Source organism: Amblyraja radiata, chromosome 8 (genome assembly GCF_010909765.2).
Source record: "Amblyraja radiata isolate CabotCenter1 chromosome 8, sAmbRad1.1.pri, whole genome shotgun sequence".
Taxonomy (NCBI): domain Eukaryota; kingdom Metazoa; phylum Chordata; class Chondrichthyes; order Rajiformes; family Rajidae; genus Amblyraja; species Amblyraja radiata.
The window spans coordinates 55,467,840-55,472,586 of record NC_045963.1 but is presented as its reverse complement, the minus strand read 5'-3'; the positions used below and the strand labels follow the sequence as shown (position 1 = coordinate 55,472,586).

Genomic DNA, 4,747 nt, shown 5'->3' with positions numbered 1-4,747 from the left:
TCTTTTTGGGCAGGCCCTGTAAAGGTGGCCTCCCTCCCCACACAGGTTACAGTTCTTGCTGGCTTGACAGTCCTTTGTCTCGTGGCCCTCCATTTTGCAGTTTTTGCAGACCACTGCATTGCATTGGGCCATCACATGTCCAGGCTTATTACACTTTCTGCAAACTCTGGGCTGCCCCACGTAAATTAAATATCCTCGGTTTCCTCCAATTGCGAAAACTGATGGAGGGTGGAGGAGAGTTCCTTCCTTGTCCACCCTCAGTTTTACCTTGACCTGCCGCTTGCTCGTCCAAATCCCATGCAGATCCTTCACGTCCACGCTGTTCACTGCTCCGTCGACGTAGCGAGCAAGGAAGGTGAGGACATCCACTACGGGCACATGTGGGTTAAACATATGGACCGTGATCGTCCTTTCCTTTTGGTTTGGGAGGGTGAAGAGTGGCTGCACCTTCAGCAACGACAGCGGAGCTTCATTCCCCTTCTCCTTGAAATCCTTTAGCAGTTTTTGCCATCCTGTCGGAAGCACAAATGTAACATCGAAATAGCCGTTACCCGGGAAGTCCTGGAGGCAGTAGATATCCCTGGGCTCGAACTTGCAGGTTTCCAGCAATACCTTTTTTACAAAGGTGTCCCGACTGAAGGGCATCCCCTCACTGAGATCCTTGACACTAATCCTCAGGGTATTGCGGATACCCTGTCCTCTAGTTCCCATTGCAGCTGCCATTGCTACGATTTTTTAAATCGTAATCTGCAGCTCCTGTCCTTAAAGGACCGCCAGGACTGTTCTAATAAGAACAGATCTCTTTCCCTGTTCTAACAAGAACAGATGCTCTTTATTTAGCTCTTTTACTGACTGATAAGAACAGATACTACACTTGATCTTAGCCAAAAGGCCGAGAAGCGACCTCGGTGATCATGGTGTCTCCCCTGCCACGTATGCAGGCGAACCACTTGTCCTCTTACCAGTGGTTTGAGCGGCTTGCTGGATTTATCGAAGAAACGCTTTTGCGTGTCTTGTTTGAACTGTAGCTGCTTCTGCACCGCGGGTGGGGAGCGAACGCGTGGCTTCAGTAGCTGCTGAGAGACAGGCAAAGGTGCATTTGTTTGGCGGGACATCAGTTGCTGGGCAGGAGAACCCAGGATGGGGTCCCGTGCAATGTTTCGTAGATTGAGTAAGTCCAGGTATACGTCAGATTTGACAAGGTATGAACGTTCCATGAGTTGTTTTGCACTGCGAACAGCACGTTCGGCGAGTTCATTTGACTGCGGGAACTCGGGGCTGCTGGTGATGTGTTGAAAGCCCCAACTTCTTAAATGCTTGGCTGGTGAATTGCTTGCCATTGTCAGTTTGAATGCATGCAGGGGATCCGTGCACGGAGAGGTGCCGTTGTAGCTTCGCGATCACAGCCTCTGAGGAAATGGTTTGCACTATTATTGGCTAACATGCAATAGTCGATCTACAAACAGGTTTTAGTTTCAGCCTGTAGGTCGGAATGAGGTGAACTAAACAATGATCAGAGGGACCCAGAGCCGCCCGGGGAACAGAGGAATATGCGTTCTCGATTGAAGTGCAACAGCGATCGAGTGTTCTCTCCCCTCTGGTGGAGCAGGTAACAAGAAGTCTACTTTGGTAGCTCTCGGCTGAGGTTAACCATGTTAAAGTCCCCCAAAACAATGACCATGGAGTCTGGGAAGTCACTCTCTAGCCTCATTACCTGGTTAGCGAGGTCCGTTTGCGCCTCACGTACGCAAGCTTGGTTGGGGTGTAAACTCCAGCAAGAATAAAATAGGTCAATTCCTTCGGGGAATAAAAGGGTTTGCAGTTTATAAAGAAAGATTCTAGATTGGGAGAACAGAAGTTTGACAGTACCTTGATGCTGCTGCACCAGTCCTGGTTAAATAGAACCATATTCCACCAGCCAGTTGCATTGTCCGGGGTTGACTCACACAGCCAGGTCTCGGTGAAGCACAGGGCAGCGGCTCGAGAGAAGTCCTTGTTTGTCTGGCGCAGGGGTTGCAGTTCGTCCACATTGTTGTTGAGAGAACGTAGATTTGCAAGGAATATACTCGGGTGCGAGGTGCGTAAACCTCGTCGCCGGAGTCTGGTGAGTGCTCCAGAGCACTTCCCATGGGTCCTCCTCCGTCTCAAAACCTTGAACACAGCCACAGCCCCGCTGACGAGTATATCCAAATAATCCAGCAGGTGAGAGAAATAAGGAACAATGTTTGGAGGTACTGTGTCTGATGTTAATACCTCTCTCCTTGTGGCATTTTCACAGACGACACAAACAAACAAACACATACAAAACAGCAAAGAGCTGTACACAGTGGCAGCCATCATCAGCGCCAGCCGGACTTAATATCAGTCTTTATGGAAATGTTTATTAAAGATGTAGTCAGTGAGTATCCAGACAGCAATACTTTTATAAAATATGTTGATAAAGGAGGTTTCAGAGAAGTAGAATCATAGTCGTACAGCACAGAAACATGCTCTTTGGCCCTCCATGCCCATGCTGACCTTTTCACACTCATTTTATTTGCTTGCATTAACTCTGGACCCTTCTATGTCTTGCCTTTTGAAGTCCCTGCTAAATATCTCTTAAATGTAATGATCATATCTGATTCTATCTCTTCTGGCAGGGAGTTTCATGTACCAACTGCTCACTTTTGCTTCCATGATGGTGTTGAGGTGTGGTGACTTTTTGCATGTTAGCAAACTAAACAACTGTCTCTCAGTACATCTAACGATAATAAACCATACCAATTCTCTCAGTGTAAAAAAAAATGCTCCTTTTAGATCTCTTCAAATTTCCTTCCCCTCACCTTAAACTGAAGTCCTCTTGTTTTTGATATTTATTATTGACATTCTGTATCTTTGCTTCGGGAGTGTGACAAAGGTCTAATTGGCCTGGTTGTGTTGGAACTGTATTCAGATAAGGTAGATTTCTGCTGGAAAGGCTAAAAATGAAAATAATGGAATTTAGGAATATTTTACAATGGACGAGTTTTATATGGACTGATTGATGGACAAGGATAAAGTAACAGAAATTGTCATCAAGCCTGGACAAACATTATCATTTGGACTTTAATAAGATTTTTATAAATGTAGCTATCCTTGGGGAGTCAATGCAAAGTGGTTACATATATAATGTCACAAAGTTAATTAAAGCCGTAAGAATGCCAAGCTGAACATGGTGGTCTAGTGAAAGATTTAAGGATACTTAGGGAATTGTTGGTAGCTTAAACTCAATGCGTAAAAGTGCAAAGCTTCACATGGGGATCAAAAGAAATTGGAAAAGCATGGTACCTCATTTAAAATACAATAATGTGTTGGAAATTGTGATCTGGAAGAATTTGGCAAAAACCCGAAGCTTTCGCTACAATGATGGTGATAGTAAATAAACCAAATTCGATGCTGGGATATAGTTAAGTTTCAATACTAAGCCAGAAAACTGAGATAATCTTCGACAGGAAACGGTGACATAATTAGCGTATTTTAGATTCTAGCATATTTTAGATTGCCAACTCAGTTTTTACAAAGGGACTGATCTTGCATTCTGGCAAAAGGCTTAGGTCACATTTAGCAGGCGGTATTTGGTTACATGGAAGGACAAATCGGAAATGTATTTACCCCATCTATGGGGGATAAAACAAGCCCAATGTTTCAGAATTTCTGGGTGTGATGTTTTACACCTAAATTAGCACAACAGCTAATTAAATTTATTTGCACAAAAATATTTGGCTTCCACTGTTTGCAAAATAACTGCTCCAAATCAGTTTTATCTCTGCTAACAGAAAACCTTTCCCCTCATCCTCTCCTCCCCTCCTCTCCCTTCCCTGTAGAATGTATGAAAAGCTTAGTGGAGAAGGCTTTAGTTTTGTTTAGTTTAGAGGTGCAACGCAGAAACAGGCCCTTCGGCGCTGACCAGCAATCCCTGCATATTAACACTACCCTACACACAATTTATACTAAGCCTATTGCCAATCAAAGTGGTTTGATATGTGCTCAGATTTTTAACATGCAATGTCCAGCTTGGGAAGTGTACCTCCAACCCTCTGATTCAGAAGGGATAATGCCATTAAGCCACTGCAGGAAGATTGGGTTACACCATTGGCTAAGGTTGTTTGATAAGGTCCGCACTCCTGTCTTCCTGCAGTAACCTTTCAACCCTGCTTACCCAGCACATGGCAGCGAAGATGATGGCACGGGCTACCACCAATTGGTAGAACATCTGCAACATCTTACTGCAGACGTTGAAGGAGCGGAGCCATCTCAAAAAGTACTGCCGCCTCTATCCCTTCTTGTACAGGGCCTCAGCTTTCCTGGACCAGTCCAGTTTACTGTCCAGCCACACTCCAAGGTATTTGTACTTCCTGGTAAACTGCACATCCACACCATTGATGGCAAACGGGGGACAGGGGTGTTCCTATTCTCCTAAATTCCACCACTAACTCCTTCGTCTTGTTGGTGTTGAGCTGCAGGTGATTCAGCCCACACCACTCACCAAAGTCGTTGACGACACCTCTGTATTCAGCTTCCCTCCTCTCACTGATGCAGCCCACAATTGCAGAGTCATCTGAAAACTTCTGTAGGTGGCAGGAGCCCGAGTTATATCTGAAGTCCGAGGTGTAGATGGTGAACAGGAAGGGAGAGAGGACTTTCCACTGTGAGGCCCCTGTGTTGCTCACTACCATGTCCAAGACACAGTTCTGTAGCCTGACATATTGTGGTCGTCCAGTCAAGTAGT

General features: G+C 45.3%; 1 non-coding gene across 1 annotated transcript; it reads right to left on the bottom strand.

Annotated features, from left to right (window-relative positions):
• Positions 1-708: 708 nt before the first annotated feature.
• Positions 709-904, bottom strand: LOC116976566. The gene has a single exon (XR_004412977.1). It is a non-coding gene; the product is annotated as a U2 spliceosomal RNA (small nuclear RNA).
• Between the last annotated feature and the right edge of the window lie 3,843 nt (positions 905-4,747).